We start from the raw sequence: 23,163 nt of genomic DNA, 5'->3' as shown, positions 1-23,163 counted from the left end.
GGAAGTCCTCCTGCCGGAGAGGGACAGAGGAAAGATGTTGATGGCACGTGGTCCTGTTTGCATCAGGGCATATGCATGTCCATAGATTCACTCAAATACACATGCACCGATATAAACCCCACAAGTGGTGCATTGAACACATTCAGATCTCACAAACACGTGTGTGCGTGCACGCACAGAATGCCTGTGCCCACAAATACACGCCAGCACCTGCAAAATAAGCTCATATCCCTTACTGCCACATGCTCACGTGCAGAACACAGCATGCACACAAATGCAGTGTACACACCTGTAAATATAGCCTGCCTACACACATGTAGCCCTCACATAGGAGCATGGGAGGATGCACGCAGCACCCTACAGCAGCAGTCACAAATGTGCCATGTGAGGGCTGTCCCAGGTGTGAGGATGACAGGCGTGCACATGTGAGGCTCCCAGTGTCACCTGCATGTCTGGCCGTGCATTTGACTGGTGCACAGAACACTGGAATGTGCCCACAGGTTAATGCCAGCCATGCAGGTAAGATGGCAGTGGGCACCCAGTACAGCTCCTCCATAGCTACTGCATGCACACCCACCCCCTCAGCTTCTAGGTGAGAAGGTGGCACAGTGGGCACTGGGGAGAGACCCCTCAGGCAGCTGTTCAGGAAACCTGAGGAACACTGGATCCCAAGTGACCACCACAGCCTCCTGCAGGCTTGAGGGGCGGGCCAGCCTTTACTCCCAGGGAGCTGTGATTGGGCTCAGCCCGGCTATCTTGGGTTATTGATGTTCTGCGGAGAAGGCTGCCTGTTACCTATGGCCCAGACCGCCAGCAGCCCAGACTGGCCCTGCTGACCCTTCTTGGCATGAGGAAGCTGGCCCGCTGGTGTGGGATTGTGAGAACTGGGGCCTGGGATGCCTCCAGCAGCCCCCAAGTCCTCTCCAGACAAAAGGGCAGAAAAGTTGCCTGTGGTTCATGCCAGGTTCTGAGCCTGAAATGTCAGTGCCTCCTGTTCTCTCACTGTCCCCTCTCCGTCTCCTCACCCAGCCACATATATGGGTTAAGGTCCTGGGCAAATGACCAAATCCCAACTAGCATTCGCCAAGCTCACTGCTTTTACACACCGCCTCCATTGGGCCCGCCCCCACAGCCCTCTTATTCCCATGTCCCAGACAAGGAAGCTGTGTCCAGAGACTCAAAGTCACTCACTCAAGGTCACACAGCTGGAACCTGCAGAGACCCTCTGTCAACCCTCTAGATCTTCTATCATGAGGCCCATTTCAAAAGAAGTACCAACGTCTTCAGAGCTGACAGTCCAAGAATTTAGGATTGGGGTAAAATTTCAAGAAAGGGCAGAGCAGGTCTCCTGAGAGCAAAGGGGGAGCTCTCCCCAGCCAGGTATGGCTGTGTTCTGGGTAGACAGCTTTGCCATCCCTGCCCTGCCTTATCCCAAGGCTGTCTAAGAGCTAGGGAGCACTATCTCAGGCTGTGCACAAAGGTGTGACTGGCATTGGGATCTGGAGGCCAGGCAAGGGCCAACTCCAAGGTCAGGAGAGGAAAAGAGAAGGGCAATCCCAAGGCTGGTGGGTCTCCGGCTCTAATGGTGTAGAAGCCACCTGGTGGAGGCAGGTGTCTGGGTGTTCCTGGATGTTTCAGAGGGTCCTAGGGCTACATTTCTTGGGTGCTCCAAGGTCTCACCCCTTTTCTTCTGTACCCAAGAGGGCTTAGGTGACTGGGAGTGGCCTTGGGGAAGCATGCAGCCTCAGAGCTGGAGTTGAGGATGACATGATGGCTGGGGAAACTGAGGACTTGGGGAATGACCCCTTCTCTCTTAAATCTCAGTCTTCCCCCCTGTAAACCTAGAGATTTAAAGCAGACTATTAGAAAGATTTCAAGTAATGTGTGTTATGCGGCTGGCACATAAGCGGTTCAGGGTCAAGGTTGGTGCCAGGGGACCATCAAGTGCAGAATGAGGCTCCTCCCAGCTGCCCTCAGTTCCTAAGGAGCTGCAGCTTAGTCGTCTGGGTGCCTCACACACACACATACGTTGTGCAGGTCCCCCCACAGCCCTGCCTGGAGCACACAGAGCAGTGTGGGAGGCCGGGGCGCAGCTCCTGCCTCTAATCTGGGTGCCCCTACCTGCCCTACCCCTCGCCAAGGTCAGGCCTTGCACCTTCAAAGATTCATCTCTCCCTGCCTGTGGGAGCCTGAGACAAGGAAAGGCTAGCGACAAGGATAGCAAGGTGTCTGGCTTTGCTCCTCCCTAAGAGGGCCAGACCATGGGGTTCTAGCCCGGTCTTGGAGTTCCTCAGGTACAGCCTCAGTTCTCCATCTGTGCGATGTTGGCATCTGCTTCTCAGGCTGATGTGAGGGGCTCACATCACAGACATAAGGGACTGAGCTGAAGCTAGGGCCCCTTACTAAGGGCACAGTGCATGGAAGCTGTGGAGAATCTGCCTGGTTGACTGACAGGTGTGAGCTGGAGCCCCACCTCCCCCCCCTCCCCGCCCCCGTTTAGGAGCCCGGGGCCCTTGGCTTAGTTGCTTTGCTTGTCCAAGCTGCCATGTTCTGATCTGTAAAATGGGAGTGTGCTCTCTGTCCTGCCAACCTCAGAGGGCTGCTGTATGATTGCAGTGACTTCAGAGATGCTGCATAAACAGCCCTGAGGACCTGCCCCTGAGTAGTGTGCTGGGAGCCTCCCCTGCAATGACAGTGTGGAGGGTTTTTAAGGCCTTAGAGGTATCATATGCAAGCCAGGAAACCTCTATAGAGAATTCCAGAGTGGCTGGGGTGGGAGGGCAAGATGGCCAAGCCAAGGGGGCCAGCTGGAGTTTCTGGGGCCACAGATGTTCCAGGGTATGGTGGAAAAGCCTTGGTCTGAGGATCAGAGGAGCCCTGCTTACTGGTGGCACCTTGGACAAGTCCTGCTAAGCTGCACCCTGGTAAGAGGGATGTCCTTGGTGAGGATGACTTCTGCCAGCTGTCCCTGAGGACACAGGTCCAGGTCTGCCATATTAACCAGCAGTTGTAGCTGCTCTGTTTGTCTTTTGAGGCTGGTGTAACAAATCACATCAAAATGAGGTGGCTTCCAGCAGCAGAAGCACATTGCTTCTCAGTCTGGAGGACAGAAGTCTGAAATTAGGGAGGTCGGTAGGGTTGGTCCCTTCAGAAGCTTGTCTCTTAGCTTTGGGCAGTGGCTGCATCCTTTGGCTTGTAGGCACATAGCTCCAGCCTGTGCTTCCTTCTGCATGCGCCTTTCTCCATGGGTTTCCCTGGGCCTCTTTTCTTCCTTTTTTTTTTTTTTTTTTTTGATTTTACTGTTTAATTCATATACATCATAGTAAGAGAGGGTTTCATTGTGATAATTCCATAGACGGATGCAGTGTACCCTAAACAAGTTCACCCCCCCCTTGTATTCCACTGCCTTCCCCTCACTTTCTTCTCTTTCTTGAGAATTCTTTAAGAATTCTCATTGTTGGGTTTAGGGCCCACCTAAACCTAAGTTGATGGTTCCTCATCTGTAAAAAGGGAGCCTTAATGGTTTCATTGTTTCCGTCCATCCTCTGTAACCACAGGTTCCAGACCTTAACTATTTGCAGGGCAAAGACTCTATTTTCAAACAAGGTCACCTTCTGAGCTGCAGGTGGACATGAATTCAGAAGGGACACTCTTCAACCCACTGCCTCTCTAGCGTTTTTTGAGTGTTTACTGCCGGTAGAATCTTGCACAGTATCTCATGTCTCCCGTACTATCACCGATTTTATAGATAAAATAAAAACAAAGCACAGGGAGGTTGAGAACAAGTCCAAGCCACACAGAAAGGGAGGGGCAGACCTGGGATCAGAATCCAGATCTCTGATGCTCCCTCTCCTTTCCACCTTTCTGGAGCTCTGTCAGAGGCCTGCCCAGAAACCCCCTGAGGCCCATAGCTGGGAACCCAAGGCAGGGAGCTCCAGACAGGAGGGGTGAGGGGCACCCACTCTGGCCCCAGAAGACCAGCATATGGCAGAGGGTAGTGACTCTGTGAATCTCAGTGTCCTCATCTGGAGAATGGGGACAGGAAGACTGACCTTGTAAGGTCCTTGCCACATATCAAAACGCTAATCCCAGTTGCCGCTTCTAGTAGCTAAAATGTATCCTCAAGCATTTGACAATGTTTTTTCCACTTAATTGTGGGAGGGCAACTGTTATTCCAAGCCACAGCATTGTAAGTGTTTCTGCCATTCAGTAGCCATGTATGGTTAAACTAGTGACTTACCCTCAGTTGGCTCTTGCATAAAATGGGCACATCAGTACCCATCTTCTCGATTGTTGTGAAAGGGAAAGGGAAGCCAACTCAAGTGCCTGGCTGGGGCTGGTCCAGGTAGAGCTTTGAAGCTGTTTTCTTATCTGTAAAATGGGAGCTGTGATGGTTTCCTGCCTCCATAGCCAAGGGCTCAGCATGTGTTGATTTGGAACTGTGAATTAAAAAAAAAAAATCCTAGAAAAGTTTACATCTGTACTGAACACGTATGAGACCTTTCTTGTCATTGTCCTCTAAGTAATACAGTACAACAGTTATTCACATTGCACTAGGTATAAGAAGTAATCTAGAGCTGATTTAAAGTATACAGGAGGGTGTGCATAGGTTCTGTGCAAGTGCTGTACCTCTTTGATATAGGGACTTGAGCCTCTGGGGACTTGAGTATCCAGGGGGTCCTGAAACCCAGCCCCCAAAGACACTGAGGGAGGACTGTCCACTATTATTTGTGATGTGAGGATGTGGTGAGGTAATGCAAAGGAAGCTATTGGCTCAGGGCCAGAGATCAATGGTAAAGTGGTCTCCTTTTGTGGCATCAGAGAGACTTGAATTTAAATGCTAACACCAGTGTTTACCGCTGTGTGACCTTGGGCCAGTGAAGTGGGGTTGGAGCACTTGCTTCCTAAGACTCTGTGTGACCTCAGATGCAGATAGAAAACCATTGTGGAAGGGCTCTGGTCACACCAGGCATTTGAAATAGGTGAAACTTCTGGCTGGCATCTGAGCATCTTGGAGATGTCCCCAGAAGGGGCAAATCTACCTCCAAGGAGAGTGGGTTTGGTTTTTGCAAAGGCCCACACTCCTGCCTCCTGTGCTCTGTGTGCAGTCATGGAGCATGGGGTTGGCAGAGCCTATGGCGTACAAGCAAATGGATGGCCCCATTTTGGGTCCAGGCACCATGAAACTTGAAAGGAGGAAAGCAGGTCTCTTCTATGCCACCTCTGAAGACAGTGTTTTATAATGTGTGTGGGCAGGGAGATGGGTTGGGAACATGGCTCAAATGGCAGAGCACCTGCCTAGCAAGCACAAGGCAGATGAATTCAAACCCCAGTACTGCCAAAACAAAACAAACAAACAAACAAACAACCTAAGATTTCTGACCAGGCATGGTGGCACAGGCCTATAATTCTAGAATTCAGGAAACTAAGGCAGGAGAATTGTGAATTGGAAGCCAGCCTCAACTATATAGTAAGACACTGTCTCAAATAAATAAGTAAGTACCCTAAGATTTACCAGTTCATGACTAATCCTACCTTTTCAGGAGGCCAAGATCAGGATGATCATGGTTCAAGGTTAACCTGGGCAAAAAGTTAGTAAGACCCCATCTCAACCAACAAGTGGGGTGTGATGGCACACAGCTGTCATCCCAGCTATGTGAGAGGTGTAAGCAGGAGGATCACAGTCTAGGTTGGCCAGGGTGGATGGGTGGGACACTACTTGAAAAATAACTAAGAGCAAAAAGGCTAGAGGCATGGTTCAAGTGGTAGAGTGCATCCCTAGCAAGTGCAAGGCCATGAGTTCAAACCCCAGTACCACCAAAAAAGTAGAGGGGGGGGGTCATCCCTTCTGGCTGGGCTGCTCCAGGGGCCTTGGCCCACATCTCCCTCAGGCTGGCTCCCTTAGACACCTACTATGTTAGGCCCAACCTCAGGGATGGCCCTGGGAGCTGAGCCATGGAGCTGTGGAGGGATGGGAGATCCTTGGGCAGCCACTTGGGAATGTCCCCCAGCCTGCCCAAGGGCTCCACACTGTGTGGGAGCCAAAAGTTCCTTCTAGAAAAGGCCACCAGGTTCCAGCTGACTGAGCTTCTCAAGCTTTGCACCCTGAGCCCATGGGCAGGCCATGTGTCCCACATGGCCTGATTTCTCAGTGATACGCATCACAGAGTTAGGGACACCAGCCAGCTGCATGTCCTCAGTAGCCTGACTGTAACCTGGGATAATGATAGTGTGCACTGTGCCAATGCGCCATGATAAGACTGAATTGCAAGTTCAGGATGCCACATTGACATCTCTGACACCAGATGCCTCTTACAACTGGCAGCCCACCTAGCAAAGCCTGCTGTTCTCCCTTTTGTTTTCTTACTTATGCATAGCATAATGTAGCAATACGTGTTATTATGGATGTAACTTAGATTTAACAAAGCATGATAAATAGATACAACTTATAGAGGGCTTATACTGACCTTCAGATGGTGGGAGCAAACTGGGGCTCCCATCTGCCTCCCCAGCTTATTTCAGTGAGCCCTTGCCAGAGCCTTTGTTGTTCTCTGAAACAACAGACATGAGAGTGTTTGCTTCACAGAGCTGCTGTAAGAGTGCACAGTAGGTGCATAATAAATAGTAGGTTAAAACAAACAACAAAGACTGTAGTATAGGAAGGAATTTGAAGCACAAATTCTGGGACTCCAATTCCTGCTCTACCACTTCTTGCTGTGTGGCCTGCTGCAAGTAGGTTTCTTAATCCTTAATCCTGCTTTCTGTAACATGAGGTTGAAAGCAGTATCCAATGTAGACAAATATTTGATGAACTTCTAATGAGTTTTTCTAGTTCCATAAACGGCAATGAAAATAAACACTAGGCTTAGCAAAGTAGTAGCAATAGAGAATTCACTCATTTTATAGCTGTAGAAACTGAGGCCCAAGGTCATGCTGCTGGCTCTCAGCAGACTGGAACAAAACCCGGTGACCATGTAGTTCAGGATTCTGATTTTCAGGGAGTTTTGCAATGCCAGAGGGAAGAGGGGGGTCTGGAAGAAGCTGAAGCCAGCTACAGCATCACTAGGTGGGAGATCTACAGGGCAGTGAGGATGAGGAAGGTCATCAGAAGTGAGTTGGTTCCCTCATCCCATGCTTTTCTGCCTATTCTGCACACATGGAGGAAGCCATAGAGCTGGGCTTCCCACCTTGCCCACCACTGCCAAGGTCAGCAGAGCCTGCCAGCCACCCTGCCAGACTCCCAGCCAGCACACCACTGGCCTCCCAGTGTTGACACAGCAGAACCCCCTCCTGGAGAGAGCAGAAGCCCTGATGGGGTGGCTGGTCCAGCCACCAGGCGGGGCCAGATCCACTAAGTGGACTGAGTGTGGGGGACAGAGACCTGAGTGCAGCAGGCCTTGGCAAATATTTCAGGTAACCTTGGATAAGTCACAGTCCCTCTCTGGACATCATGCAGTGACTCTGCATCTGGCTTTGAAACAAGGACTGTGGGGCCAGATGGGGCCCCCTGTGTCTTTAAATGTCTCAAATTCCCAGTTGCTCAGACATTGCTGATAGTCAAGGTCATGGGAAAGGGGCAGGTAGACCGGAAGGAACTTGCATCCATGTACGGAGTGTGCATCTGTATTGTGGGTCTTGAGCTGGCTGCCCTATGAGCATGTGTGGGACAGGGCTCAGGAGGAAGAGTCAGGGAAGGAGCTACATAGCAGGTGCCTTGAGCCAGAGCCTGACGATCCATGGAGAGTGACCTGCAACCCAGAATTCTCCCTGCCCTTTGTCAAGAGAGTCAGCGCTTTGCACCTGTATTGGATAGTTTCAGGCTGCAGCTGCTGTCAGAGCAAGACTGTGTGTGCACCTTCCGGGCCAGTGGTTCCCTCTCCCCCAGAGCAGGTGTGCAGCAGCCAGGGGTTCCTGCAGGTCAGCAGCTGGAGTGTCAGAGCCACAGGCTGGTGAGGGAGATCCCAGTGGGACACCGAGTGTCCACTCTGTTATGTGCATTTGGATGCAAAGGTTGCTGGGTACCAGCCTCTTCCTAGCAAGTATCTGAAAGCAGGAGATTAAGAGCTCTTTAGGCCACTTCTAAATTTATCAGCTTACACGACTCACTTCAGATGAAAATGAGGCCCTTCTCATGCCACCCCAGCCAATTTCGGGTTTCTGAGCTTAAAGTATCTTGAAGAGGGGATGGAATGTAAATCAATAAAACCAATATTGACTAAGTACTTGGTCTATGCCAGGCCAAAGATGAATCAGATGTACAGACAACTCTCGATGGGAAGACACAGCAGCCCCAGGTTCAAGGTGGCTGCTGGCAGCTGGCATCCAGCTGGGAGGCTGGACCATGGGTAACTTCTAGGACTGAGACTTGGACTCACCGGTCACAGTCTTTGGATCTTATGGGGCCTTTGTTTTCTCATCTGTATAATGGGCCCGTGAGGTGAAGAGTCTGTGGCCTGGGGCTCTCTTATTGTCAGCCGCTGGTAGTAAATGAAATTAGGTGTGACTGGGCATTGGGTCCAAGGGCTGTTTCTGGGTATTTTCTGCCCTCTCAGAGACCTGGGTCTTCTCAGTGGCCTCATGAGAAGGGAATTCTGAATGACGACACCAGTGTCCCTATCCCCTTTTGTAGATGAATACAGGTGCTAATCTCCCAGAGCATCTTTGCAGCCTTCAGGTACCCCATAATAACCATAAGAGCTGACGTTTATTGAGTGCTTTCCGTGCTAGGTGCTCCATGTAAACAGGTTCCTTCGTCCTTTGCCACTGACTAGACCCATATCCATCTACAGATGAGCAGCTATGGTGGGGAAGTAGTCCTGGCTCTCATAGCCAGGAAGGGTGGAGCTGGGGGACCCCAGCAGCCCTCAGGCCAGAGCCCAGTTCCTCCTCGTCCAACCTCATACATTGAACTCAGGAGACTGATGCCCAGAGCAGAGCTGCCTGAGGCTACAGAGTACAGGCTGCGAGGGTGCTGTCCGTGGTACTGGTGGCTCCCCAGGCTGTAAGAGAAAAGGCTGGCCTTGGCCAGGCCAGGCTGGGGATAGGGATTCTTGTCCTGCTGTGTTCTCAACACATCTGCCCCCAGGGCACAGCAGCAAGGCCAGGGTATCCTTGAGCTGACTCTTCAGCAGCAACAGACCTGAAACCCAGGAATTGGCAGTGACTCTGGTCTTCAGTCTCGCTCCCCAAAAGACACCTGATGAGACCCTAAAAGGGTCAGACTCACGTGCACCTACCTTTAAGCGAGGAGTTTCAGTCCTTAAGCTTCTACCAACTAAGGTTGAGGGAACTATGGTCCAAAGTCCAGCACTGCCACTGACAAACTGTGTCTCCTGGGTGGGTGACTGCTCCTTTCTGAGCCTCAGCTTTTCACCTGTGTAATGGAGGCAAAAAACATGGCTGTTGTGGGGAGTATGTAAGATAGGACCAATGTGCCAACCCCTTCCCAGTGCTCAGTACCTACTGTTACTGTCTTCATGGCCATTGTGTGCGTCTTGTCCTTGCTTCATGGAGTCTCAGAGAAGCCCAAGGGCTTGCCCCAGTGACCCAGCAGGTGAGCAGTAGAATACAAGTGAGTGCTGGTCAGTTAATGTTCTCTGAAGAGCTTAGGGGACTTATGAGGTCTCAGAGGGCAGTGAGGGGCCCTGTCCAGAGATGGAGACAAATTCCCAGGATGCAAAATCATAGCTAGCAGATGAAGACACCAGCACAGTGCAGTGGTTACAAGCACTGAGGGCCTGGGCATGATTTCCCAATACCTCCTCACTGTGTGACCTCAAGCAAGTCACTTAACCTCTCTGGACCTCTGTCTCTTCACTTGGTAAAGTAGGGGGAAATAACAGGACCAACTTCCTAGGGCTGTTGTGAGGAGTAAGTGAGTTAATACGTTACACAGCCTAGGACAGCCCCCCACACGGGAGGCCCTGTGAAGGAGCCAGTTATTATTCTTACCAGAATGTAAGGGGAGAAAACATTGTACCTAAGCCCTTGGGTGTAAGGTCTGACCTAGGTTTTGCCCCAACCTCCTCCACGGCTCCCATGACCACCTAGAAGAATGTCACGCAATGTCCATCTGGCCGGTCATTCTGGTTGGTCTTCTGTGTTGTCTTCCAAGTGTTTGTGATGCAGCCCTACCCACCCTACCTTTCAAGCATCTTCCCCCACACTTCACATTTGCACCCCTCCCTGATCAGCTGTCAGTCAGGAGTGTAGTCATCTGACACACATTGGAGTGCAGCACCCGAGCCTCTGCCCAGGCTGCATCCTTCCCTGGAACCCCCGTGGCCCATCTTTCCAAGCCGACTGAATACCACCTACCTCAGGATGCCTTCCTGCCTCTCCCTGTCTTGTGATCTCCCAGGCAGCAACCCCAGGCCTCTGGAACCATGTCAGCCAACATGTTTTGTTCATTTTAGGTTTGGTTTTTCAGCAATTTCACTAGAACACTGTTGAATAATAAGGGAGTGACCTTCCATACTGGCTCCCCACATTCTCTCTTTCCCCCTTTCCTCTTCAATCGTCTGTTCTCCCTAAGTGGCCAGAAGAACCCTTTTAACAATAGAAATCACATTTTGTGTTCATAAGGTACAGGATCAAACCGAGACTCCTTTTCACAGCCTTCAAACCCCTCTGAGTTTGGCACCTTACCCCAACCCTCTCTCCTCATTCTTCCCTAGCTCACTGGCCTCCTTTCTGCTCCTCAAACTCATCATACTGTTTCCTGCCTCAGGCCCTTTGCACTGTTATTTCCCCATCTCAATACTCCTTTTCCATCTGTGTATATGACAGTCATTCTCGTGAAGCTGAAGGGTAATTCCTCATTGAGGCCCTCCAGGATCTGTACAAAAGAGCTTCCTCTACCCCTTCCTGAAGGACACTTGTGGTTTTTGATTTTTACTAGCATTTATCATAGTGGGCACTGTTTTCTGTATCTATTCCCTTGTATGTTGTCTGTCTCCCACTAGACAGTCAACAACTTGAGGACAGGAAGCCCATCTGTCTTGCATTCATTGTCTTAAGAATGTCTTTGAATTAATGGATGAATAAATAACTTCCAGATCTGGAGAGGTGGTGCCGAAGGGGCCCAAAACAGCTGTAGCTCTTCTCTGGGAGGTAGTGGTGAGAGCAGAGGAGAAGGTGCCATTCCCAAAAAATGTCCTCTAAAGTCATTCTGGGCAGCAGCCTCCACCAAGTTCAAGTTCTGTCTGGTGTCTTCTGTCCTGCTCTGAAAGGGATGACCGTGTTCTCAGCACCACTCCCAAATCAGTATCTGCAAGATAGCAGGAAATGATGGTGGAGAGGCTGCCCAGGACCCCACACCAGTCCATCTGCCTCTGTGTGAGACACCCTGGACCCCAGAGAGGGAGAGAAGGGGAGGGGCAGAGACTGGAGCCTGCAGCACGTATATTCCAGCTGGAGAGCACTCAAGAGAGATAACCACACCTGTGACTAGTCTAACACCAGGCATCAGCAATAGTGTGAGGCAGAAAATGCCAGGGAGGTGCTGTGTTGGGGGTGGGGGTCAGGCAAGGTGTCCCCGGGGAGGAAGAGCACTCAGTGTCTCATTCTTTGGCAAATTGGATTTTGTCCTGTTTTTGGAGCACCACTGTGTACTTCCAGGCTTCAAAGAGCTCTTAATGATGGGTTTGGGGGCCCTGCCTTAATAAAGGGAAATTTCTGCTGATTAGACCCACGCTAGCCAAGCTCTGGAAAAAGCCCTGTGCTTTCACCTGATGCTTACTTCTCTTCACGAGTCCCTAGCCCTCTCCTCTGAGGAGATCACAACCCAGAGCCACCAATTACTGTGTCCCCAACCTGTGAGGTGGCCAGAAAGAAACCAGGCAGCAACCATTTGAAAAACCCTATTTTCCTTTTTTAAACAACATTCATTTGAATTACAAAAATAATGCATGACTTGTAGAAAGAAACAGGTCTGCAAGAGAAGGAATAAATTTCCTCTCCTTGCACTCCACACCTACCTGGTATTGTGTTATCCATAGCCTGTTTTGTCAATTCTGGGATGCACATTTTCCCACACTTGAATGTCTCTGAGGTCAGGATGACTCCCTCCTTTGTTAGTGGTTTGTAAAATCGCTCTAGATGTTCAGGTCAGTGTGGACGTGATGAAGCCTCTGCTTGCTTACTTGCTACTCCCTCTCTTGCTCACTCTTTGACTTACTGGCAGATACAGGTTCCAAGGGCCTTTTTTTGATAGGATCAATTTGTGCATACCTCCAGGCTTTATTTTGTTACTTAGCAATGTATGTGCCATCCTAGGCTCAACAGTCTTTGAACCAGCAGCAGCAGAGACAAATATAGAGGACAAGAAGTTTCTAGCCACCAGCCCTGCTGTTTGCTGACCAGCATGGTTGCCCGCTCTGTGCCCCATTAGAGAAGTAAGGAGTGAGCATGCGTGCTGGGCCCAGCACAGGCTATCAAACTGAGCAGTGCCCAGGCTCAGAGCTTCCCTGCAGATGGTCCCTCCCCAGCCAACTAGCCCTAGTACCCAGAGTAACAGCAGAGAGTCTAAGCTCAAAAAAAAAAAAAAAAAAATCAGATGTAAAAGGTCAGCTAAAAAGAAGCCAGGCACAAACAAGGGCAGAAGGCAAAACACAGCTCAAAGGTCAAAAGAGAAAACAGAACAGCAGAAAACACAAACCTGAAAATACGCTTCCCTTACCCCAAAGCAAATTATCCATATTTTTAAAATACCAACCGAAATAAATAGAGGCTTTTTAATAAGAGGGAAGTCACAGAAAGGTCAAGGTGATCTCTTGGCCCCCTGGCTCAGCCCTGCCAAGTGCAAGAAGCCCTGGCAGCCACATGTATCCATGGGTGCAGTCTACCCTGGAGCATCCTGTGAATAAGAGAAAGTAGCTGACATGCATCTAGGCCTTATTCAAGTGCTCTGCAGGCATTATTTAATATGTCTGCCCTCTAGCAGTCATTCCCATGTTACAGATAAGGAAATTGAGGCTCACTGACATACAGCAACCTGCCCAAGGCCCCCAGCCAGTCATTTGACTCCCAGAACCCCAGATGAACCATGGTCAGTGGTACTTGGTCCCAGAGTAGTAATTGCAAATGAACCAGGCTAAGTGAACCAGCCAAGGGAGCACAGGGCAAGGGGAGACCCTGGTCACTATGGAGGCTGGCAAAGAACAACCTCAGAGGGCCTCTGAAAGGCCAGATGGAAGGAAGAGGGTTGTGGGAAAGCTTGAGCAGGGCAAGTCCACTCCCATGAGCACAGAGCAGACTGCTCTAGGCGGGTGGTGAGCACTCAGCCAGAGAGGTGGCCGGGCCAAGTCCAAAGCCAAGAGCTGGACAGTTTCAAGCTGGGGAGTGACATTATCAGAATGGCCTTTTAGGATGATCCTGTGGCCTTAGAAAGGATAATGAGTTTGGGGGACAATGCTGGAGCTGGAGATCTACAGTGCAGAAGGGTAGGGCAGATGACGACAAGAGGGCAGGTCGCCAAGATGGGAGAGAATGGGTGGGTGAGTCACAGGGCTTTGGGACTACAGACAGTAGGAAGAGGAAGAGTGGTGTCCTGGCCATTGTTTAGAAAGGGGCATGATGGTGAAAGGGAAACAGGCTGGGAGAGGTATGCATCGCTCCATCTTGGAAAGGGCCCACGGGATCATCATGAACAGACATGTTTGGAAAGCATTGCAAAGGGAATGTGAAAGACCTTTATAAAGTAGAGATAACCTCCATTTGCAAAAGGGGCAAGAGCATTCATCCATTCATTACACACACTAGTTGAGGGTCTACTATGTGCCAGTCCCTGGGGAGGCCACACTGACTGCAGCAGGCTGGCCCACTGCCTCACAGAGCTCACATTCACCCGGATAGAGATAGATGAAAATCCAGGCCACAAGGTGGGTGGCCCATCAGGCAGCCCTCATGTACAAAGAATGAAGCCAAGGATGGAAGAGGCTATTTCCTGTCAGTCATGGAAGGCTTCCCTGAGGTGGCATTTGGACAGGGACCTGAGGTAGTCTCCTAACTGTCTGAGAAGAGGTTCCAGCAGAAGGAACAGCCAGTGCAAGGGTCCCCATGTACTTGTTCCTGCTCAGCAGGTCCAAGGAACAGCGAGGAGGCTGGTGAAGCAGAGTGAGCAAGGCAGGCCTAGGAGATGAGCTCAAGTAACAACATGGAGGTCAAGTACATGCAGGGTGTCAAGGGCCACAGCAGGGATTTGAGCTATTACCTGAAGAATAACAGGAGCCAGAAAAATGGGTCCAGCAAAAGTGGAACTCGAGTTCTCTTCTGGCTATGTGTGGAGAACAGACTAGGAAGGTGAGAGGCAGGGGCCAGAGAGACGGCTTCTGCAGGGACCACAGTAGGAGAGGGTGGAAGCTTGGACCCACTGGAGGACAGAGACCTTGGAGGCTATGAGATGTGGTCATGTTCTGGATATTCTTGAAGGTAGAGCAGACAAGTGATGGGTTGACCCCAGCACTTAGCACATTGTCTAGAACATAGGAAACACTCAGTAAATATTGAGTGAGAAGCTGGATGGATGGACAGACAGACAGATGAATGGATGGATGAGCAGATGCATGGGTAGATGGACGGATAGAAGTTTAGATGAATGGCTAGAGAGACAGAAGCAGGAGAGAGGAAGGCAGGCAGGCTCTGAGTGCCATGCTAAAAGGTGGAAATTTCTCTCAGAGGCAATGGGAGTTGTTGCATGTTCTTAAGCAGGACTACAGAGCTGGGCGCCAGTGGCTCACGCCTGTAATCCTGGCTACTTGGGAGACTGAGATGGGGAAGATCACAGTTTGAGGCCATCCCAGGCAAATAGTTTGTGAGATTCCATTTCTAAAATAATCAGAGCAAAATGGAGGTGTGGCTCAAATAGGAGAGTGCCTACTTTACAAGCACAAAGCCCTGAGTTCAAACCCTGGTACCACCACCAAAAAAAAAAAAGCCGGGCAACAGGACATACGTGCTGTCGGAGCTATTCTCAGGTAGCTCAGAGCTCAGAGAGATTGAATGGTACCTGGCACATGTCTCAAGCTGGTGACTGCTATGAACACTGATGGCCCGCCCTCTCTCCTTCCTTCTGCCCAACACCCACCCTCATTCAGGAATTCATTAACAAGCTTTCACGGAGCACTTACTCAGCTGAGGGCACTGGGAACATGGTGTGAATAAACCAGATGCAGTCCCTGCCCAAAGGGCACATTCTTCAACCTATGCCAGGGCCATAAAAATGGACAATCCTGGTCTGGTGGCCTACCAGCTCTGTGCTGAGAAGAAATGGATCACTCTCTGCTCTCCTAGGGAACCTGGCTTCCACCATCTCAGTGAGACCCTCAGGTTAGCCAGGTAGGTGACAGGTGGCCTTGGGCCCTAGTGACCCTAGTGTCCTACTCCAGCACAGGACTTGCTTGTATGAGGCTTTTGTTCTGCAGTTCATCTGAGCATTTGTTTTGATTGTGTGCATGTGTGTGTGTGTGTGTGTGTGCATGTATCTGTGTGTGTGCACACGCACGCACGCGCCTGGATGGGGAGAGACCGTGCTGGAATGGGTAAAGGAAAAAGGGCCAGCATCTCTTTAATGCCTGCTGTGTTTCATGCTCAGTACATATTTATTTGTTGATTTAGCAAATAATTCTTGAACTCTCGCTACACGTCAGGCATGTCTGAGCAATGGAGCATAGTGTTGGATAAGACAGAGGAGGTCTCACTAATAACTAAAGTAAATAATTCCAGGCAGTGGTGATGGTTACAAAGAAAACTAAGAGGAAATCGAGGGGACAGTTTGAATAAGATGGTCAGGGAGAGCCTCGCTGAGGAGGTAACTGGAGATTATGAAAAGCACCTGGCTGTGCCACCACCTGGGGGAAGAACAGTCCCAGCAAAGGAGCCAGCATGTGCAAAGCCCTGAGGTGAGAGGGAGCCAGGCCTGTGCAGCCACATAGACCATTGTGGCTGGGGCCACATGGAAAGGGCAGAGAGATTGGTGGGGGATGATGGCAAGGGATCAAGCCGTGTGGAACTTTGTAGGTGACAGACAAAACCAAATTTGATCCTGTCATTGGCTCTTCCACAGGGCTGAGACACATACACACCCCCTGTGGCTGCCATGTGGAAAACATTGATATCTTGTTAAATCCTTTATAAGGCTGAGCAGTTGGTGGTGGTGTCCCCATTCTACAGACAGAGAAACTGAGCCCCAAGGCTGGTGAGTTGCAAAGCAGGGTTTGTGTGGCCAAATCTGTGCTTGATCCACGGGCCCTCACAAGGCTCCTGGGCTAGGCGTGACATGGTACCAGTGCATTGGAGGATGATGGCCTGGAGAAGATGCCTGCCCCGGGCACCTCCAGGGCCTCACCTCCCTCCCACCCCTCAACTCCAGGATCTGGGAGCACTGGCCACAGCTCTAGCATCCTGGCCCCCGCCTTGGCTCAGGGCCCTTGGGGATGAGGGTGGGGTGTACACATCTCACAGGTCTCTGCAGAAGCTTCTGGGCAAGCCTTTCACTGCCGTAAGCATACAGCACTGTCTCCAGGTGACATATGCTGGGTTTTGGCCTGGGGCATCCAGGCAGCAACCCTCTGGGCAGCACAGGGAAGTTCATTGCCCAAGGTGCACAGGACAACCCATCCTCAGGCCCTGGCCTGTCTAGCTAACTCCCTGTGGAGGTGAGCAGGCAGCATGAGCCAGGCTTTCCCCACCTCATCCTCCCCTTCTCCGGAAAAGAGTTGGAGGTGTCAGAGAAGACTTGGTTTCCTTGCTGTGTTTAATATGCACCTGCTTGGAAAGCTGCAGAAGGGATAATCCTGAGGCAGAGGCCGGGGGGGGGGGTGGTGTAGATTGCCCTGGGAGTGCCAGGCCAGGAGAATCAGAAAGGCGGGCCCCCAGGGAGGGACACCACACATCCCTACCTCCTCTTCTCATGCCTCTGGCCACCCTCTTGTCCCTTCCTGTGCTCTCACTCAGTCCAGAGTTCTGGGCAAATGTAGCCCTGAAATGCCCAGATGAGTGACCTTACCTCTCCAAGCCTCAGTTTCAACACCCATGCAGTGGGGATTATGAAGCTTCCAGGAAGGTTTACAGTGAGGAAGCTGTATGTAGAAAGCCTTCACTCGGTCCTGGTGCATAGCAAGTGCTCACCTCAAAAGCAGAGGGGCTTTGTGATTGTGGTGAGGGCACTGGCTGCCTTGCCTACTGAAGCTCCCTTGCCCCGATCCTCTTCACCCACCTCCCTCTTGTCACATCCTCCCTCCATCATGCTGAAGTTACACAGGACTCAAATCTGAGCCCCCGTCCAGCCCCTTTCAAGAAGGGACTCAGGTCAGATCGGCCTGGGATCTGCTCCCTGCTAGGCCCAGAGCCTTAACCTTAGTCTCTTCTTATGCTCCAGACAGCAGTGCGAGAGAAATGGCCTTATCCCCACTTCCCAGTTAGGGAGACTGAGGCTCAGAGCTGCAAATGAATCCACTCTGTGGTATAAGGCCGGTGCTCAGCTGCAGATCTGCATGGGACCCAACTCTTCTTGTCCTGCCTTGGCTGTTGGTTGAGGCTGTGCTATCTGGAGCCTCCCACGTGTCTGGCAAGTGGAGGTGTCTGTAGGAGAATAGAGAGTTGGTGCACTGCTTATTGCCCCTCTGCCTTAGCTGCAGTCAGCAGTTTCCAGGGCCACAGGTCAAGGCCAGGTGGTGCAGAGCAGCCTGGCTGTGGTGAAGGGAGAGAACCGGAGGGGATCCTGGAAACAGGTGGCTATGGTGAGGGATGAACCTAGGCAGGAGGGGGAAATGGCTGTGGGGACCTCAGAATGCCACAGAGACCCCCAGAGCCAGTAATGGGATGACTGTGGGGTGAAGCAGGGCAGACACTGCAGTGGAGGCCTAACCTTTGTGCGGAATCTTAGCTCACGTGGGCAAGTCACATGCCCTGTGAGCAAGACAGACAGTGACTGGGAAGTGAGGAAGCTACCTGCTCCCCTGAGTGCAACTTCAGGACTGACTGTAGGGTGTCACAGCTTTCTTTCCCTCCCAGGAGGTCTCTGGCTTTGTAGATGCCTTCAGAGTTTCAAGGGACTCAGTTTCCTCAAAGCCCTCCTGGCCTCAGGCCAAAGAACTCAGGGAAACTAAGGTCAGAGGCAGTCCTTAGAGGCTTCAGCCCTTAGAGAACACCAGCTGACTGTCTACTTCCCAGGCAGGAGAGAAGTAGTAGCTCCTCAAGGTCACACAGCAAGCCAGGACAGAGGAACAGACTCCAGGCTGGGACTGGCCACGGGGTGTTGGGGGCAGATTGTTCTTTCACACTTTCCTTGGAGGCACAGGAAGCTCCCCCATGTTTGACCCCAGGCCTCTTAGGTGCCCTACTCTGTGCTGGGGGCTGATGCCAATGCTCAACCCATGCCCATTTGTAGACAGCTCCAGACACTGTACAGGCTGGAGTGGGCCTGTCCAGCAGTTTCATTTTGAAGGTTTTCTCAGGAAGGCATCTGCAGACCAGCTAATGGGGCTTTTCCACCATCATGGAAATTTCCAACAGTGGAATTATGAAAACCTCCCAGGGCCCTTCTGCCGCCCCACTTTGTTATGAAAAACAGCTCCTTGGTGGCCAGGCAAGGGACAGAGCAGCTGAGATCCCAGAATTAAACCTGCAGAGAATTCCCCAGTGAGACTCCCAAGTAGATTTCTAATCAGACCCAGGGGAAGCTGGCTTGGAACCCAGCCGCAGCTCAGGAAAGGATTTCTAGGCACTCGGGGCCAGGAGCCAGGGTAGCGGTGGAGTCCAGGGTTTTCTCCCGCTGTCAGGGCTCAGGGCAGTGTGCACAGCCCAGGGCCTCACATCACGGACGCTGGGGAGAAGTTGATTAGCTGTTAAATAGGTAAGTCAGTGGGCCGGTAGGAGGACCCGGAGGGTGGGAGAAGGGAGCACATTAGGAAGACAGGTTCCATCAAGAGTCATTCCTGCTGTATGACCATGGTCAATCATACAACTCCGCTGTCATCCTACATCCATGTCTGTAAAATGGGGACAGTTAGATCTACCATACAAGGTGCTCTAAGATAACAAAGTATACACATGGAGTGCCAGGCTCCATCTTTTACCACCCCAACAGCATCCTCACTAGGGGCGCAAGGTGGGAAAGAAGACTTGAGCTTGGGAGACAGACCTGAATCCCTCTCAGAATCCTAACTTACGAACTTCAGCTTCACCTCTCTGGGCATCAGTTTCCTCACCCAGAAAATGGAAGAGAGGTTACTTCCCCTAGTGTGTAATGCCCTGCTCTGACCCAGAGGTTCAGGCAAGCACATTCAGCAGGGCCAAGGGCAGTGGCAAGTCTGGAGTGGCCAAGAGGCCTTTCCGTAACTGATGAGGGAAATGGAGGTGTCTCAGACACACAGATTGGGAGCAAGACCACCACACTCTGGGGTTCCAGCCTTGAGGTAGCTCCACCCAGCTCTGCACTGCCGACTGCCTATCTCTCCCTCTCCCTCCACCTGGCCACTGACAAGCTGCCCTTGGCTAGTTCTTACCTATCTGGGTGGAGCTCAGTGAGGTGTTGGCTGTTCCCGGCCCAGAGGTAGGCATATAGGCAACAGGGGCCAAGGGCTCATTGGCATGAGCAGAGGAGGCAGGACAGAGAGGTACATACTGCAGAGCAGTCAGGGCCTGGCCTCTGCAGTGGGGCAGAGCTGATTCCCATCCTGGCTCTCCACTGCCCAGCCATGTGACCCAAGCCAGCAGCTCAAGCCTCAGACTCCACATGTGTAACATGGGGTCAGCGTAGAGTCCCTGCCAGGTGAGGACCACCTGCCCACCCAAGGCCTGCCTTCATTTACCCACTCAGCTATGTATTGAGTACCTACTATGTGCCAGCACCAACCTGGGAAGCAAGATTTCACGGTAAACAGAGCAGCCTGTGAGGATCAGTTTACCCCAGTTTGCCTGGGACATTCCTAGTTTTAGCATAGAAAGTCCCTCATTCCAAGAAGCTCCTCAGGCCACCAAGGACAGTTGACCTCCCTCGCATGTCTCTGCCCTCATGGGGAAAACAGACAAGAAGTAAATATATAATATGCATAGCGACGTGCAATTGTCATTTTGAACACAACAGAGTGGTGGGGGGCAGGAGAGAAGGCTTGTTATTTTCACCAAGGTGGTAAGGGCAGACATCTTCAAGGAGGTCAGTTGATCAGGGACCTTGTGAGGTGAGGGGTGAGACGTGTGGACATCAAAGCAGAGGAAAAAACACAGGCAAAGGCCAAAGGTGGAAATGAGCTGACCCACTGGAGGAACCCAAGGGAGGGCTAGGTGATGAAGGGTTGGCCAGTTGAGTTAACTGGGACTCCCTTTAGAAGCAAGCAGTGTAAATACCAACTCAGGCTAGCTGAAAGAGAAACATGTATTGGCTAACATAACAGGAAAAAAACCAAAATAATACAGAGGAATGTCAGCTTCCAGTATGGATACATCCTGGAGTTCCAATGTTGACTTTCCATTTCTCACTTCTTACATCTGTGATGTCTTCATTCTCAACAAGGTCCTGCAGCCCCAGGCAGACCATCTACCTGGGTAACTGAGCACAGAGATGCTCTGTTCTGAGGCCTAGGCCCAGCAGATGGGATAGGCTCTAGTGTGGCAAGAGCAGAAAGTATGGGAGATAGGGGTGAAAGGGTCTGCAGGGCCAGTGCACTGGGGCCACCCTTGTAGTCCCCAGTGGAGACTTTGGACTTAGTTCTGCTTGTATTGGAAACCACTGGATGGTTTTAGGCAAGGAAGTGACTTGATGTAGTTTATGCCATAAGCAGAGGTACTCTGGGGAAGAACAAGCTGTAGGGCCAAGGGGACAGCAGAGGAATGGTGAGGACGCTGGTTCCTAACCCCATGTGAGCCCAGGTGGTGAAAGTAGAGGTGGAGTGAAGAGACTGGACTTGGAAGGAGGAAGTCAGGGCTAGGCGTGGGTCCAGGCTGGGGTGGGATATTGGCATGAATGTGACAGAGTTTCGGCCAAGAAGAAATGTATGGGAACAAGACAGGAGCCAGTCCCTAGGTTTGGGAACTGTTTGCCCAGATGGTATGGGCCTTGGAGCTGGAGGCACTTCACTGTCCCCCAGTTAGGGGCAGGTTAGGCCCTAACCTAATCCAGGCTGGGGGCCTGGAGCCTGCACATGCATTTTAATGGCCCTGCTGTGAGGAGAGGGGAGCAGAGTGCAGGGAGCCCACCTAGCATGCCCAGGATGACCAGTGCTGAGGGTCCTCCTGCTTCATTCCCCTTCTAGGCCCAAGATATCCTAAGAATGAAATCCTGGCTGGATCTCAATGCTTTTCAGCACCTGATCTGGCTTTCACTGAGTGAGAGGATCTTCCTGTCCACCAGAAAGCCACTGTGGCGTGTGCTGGAGCTACACGCAGAGGAAGATTGCCCAGAGTCTAGGCATGCTACAGACAGTATCCCTTACTGCCGTTACCCACCTGATGCCCACAGACTGGACTAAATGGCATTGGGCCACTTTCAGAAGGGATCTGGCCGTGGACATCCAAACAGATGACACACAATCCCAGGGATCACAGATAGAGCAGTTCTCAAAGACTGCCTGCTTCAGAAGAGACTCAGCTCTCCTCCTTCTATTTTGGGTATGTGTCCATATCCACATCTGGCAACTGATGATCCAGAGAGCCTGGGAGAGTTTGGTTGCCTTTGAGAGCACAGCTAGACTCAAGGTCACTTAGCACTTGTGTTTAGAACTGAGCACTTTCACACACATCCTCTTTTCTAGTAACATAATCCTTCAGGACAGTGGTGTTGGCCCCACTTTACAGATGAGGAAACTGAGTCTGAGAAAAGGCTTGCATAGCCTTTGTCACATAAGTTTCCCAAAGTTCTGAAATTTACAGAAAGTTGATTTCACCCCCTTTCAGCTGGAGGTCACACACTGAGCTCTGTAGCTTCAAGGGATATTAGAACCCTCACTCTGAATATGAAATCAGTCCAACTGCTCCATGCAAATGGATTTCCTTCCTCCTTCTGTCTCTCCCTTCCTTCCATCTCTCCCTTCCTTCCTTCTCAAACTATTCACAGATGACCTACTATGTGCTAGAGCCTAGGAATACAGTAGTGATGATAAAACAGATGTAGGTCTTGTCCTTAGTGGTCTAGAATAAAACATTAATCCAGCAGTTCCATAAATGCATGTAAAACATGGCTGTGATAACTCTGACAACAGGGAATATACAGTAGGTAAATCAGGGAAGGCATCCTGGAGGAAGTGGGATTAAGTTAAGAGGAGGAGGATGAGTAGGAGTTTATTAGGTGGCTGTAGGGAAAGAACAGCATTCCAGGCAGAAGAAACAGAACAACAAAAGGCATGTGGAGGGAACAAGCAGTGCAGCTTGGGCAGAGAGAATAAGGAGAAAGGAGTGATGGGCAGGTTGGCGGAGCAAAGGCCTGCCCCCTGACACTTTCAGGATCATATTAAGGAGTCTGTTGTAATCCTAAGAGCAAGGTGGACAGGGTCGGGGAGGTTGTGATGTGATCAGAGTTGCTTTTCCAAGTGGCAGCAGGGGAGCCACTGCAGCTATCTGAACAGAGGTGAGAAGAGCTCAGATGAAGCCAGGGACTTTTGAAGTATGGATTCCAGGAAACGTAAGAAGGAAGCAAAATCTATAGAGTAGGGCACTTCCTTTTGTGTGTGAGGCCCTAGGTTCGATCCCCAGCACTGCAAAATCAAAAATCAGGACTTTGATGATGGAAAGTGACAAGTGACTCCTGACTTCTGAGCAAGGCCTTTGATGGCAAATAGTGAGCCCCCAGGAGCATGAGGGTGGATGGGAAGGCACAGAAATTAAATTTCAGATATGCTGACTTTGAATCCCTACCTCACACCATGCACAAAATTAAATCAAGATGGAAGAAAACATGGGGGAATGCTTCATGACATTGGGCTTAGCAATGATTTCCAGGATATGACATCAAAAGCACAGACAACAAAAGAAAAAAATAGAAAAGTTTTTAAAAATTTTAAGAAATTTGTGCCTCAAAGGACATTATCAGCAAAGTGGAAAATCAACTCACAGTATGAGAGAAGGTAACTGAAGGTCATGTATTTAGCAAGGGATTCATATCCAGAAAGAACTCCCACACTCATGAACAAAAAAGACAAACAACCCATTCAAAAATGGACAAAGGACTTG

At 50.9% G+C, this 23,163-nt stretch overlaps 1 protein-coding gene across 12 annotated transcripts in view; it reads left to right on the top strand.

The window, feature by feature from the left end:
• Positions 1 to 23,163, top strand: part of Atp2b2 (ATPase plasma membrane Ca2+ transporting 2) — a 333,232-nt gene that overhangs the window by 178,340 nt on the left and 131,729 nt on the right. For 4 of the 12 annotated variants that reach the window (XM_074044422.1, XM_074044421.1, XM_074044418.1 and 1 more), the window contains exon 1: positions 15,136 to 15,336. The exons of 5 other annotated variants lie outside the window; for them this stretch is intronic. The gene's annotated coding sequence lies outside the window, so the exon portion shown is untranslated. Of the gene's footprint in view, positions 1 to 15,135; positions 15,337 to 23,163 lie in introns of those variants that run through there. 3 more of the 12 variants (XM_074044420.1, XM_074044417.1, XM_074044410.1) reach the window with 1 other exon arrangement.

This window comes from Castor canadensis, chromosome 10 (genome assembly GCF_047511655.1).
Source record: "Castor canadensis chromosome 10, mCasCan1.hap1v2, whole genome shotgun sequence".
NCBI classification, from domain to species: Eukaryota; Metazoa; Chordata; class Mammalia; order Rodentia; family Castoridae; genus Castor; species Castor canadensis.
Note: the sequence above shows the minus strand (reverse complement) of the source record. Positions and strands in the feature narration are given on the sequence as shown.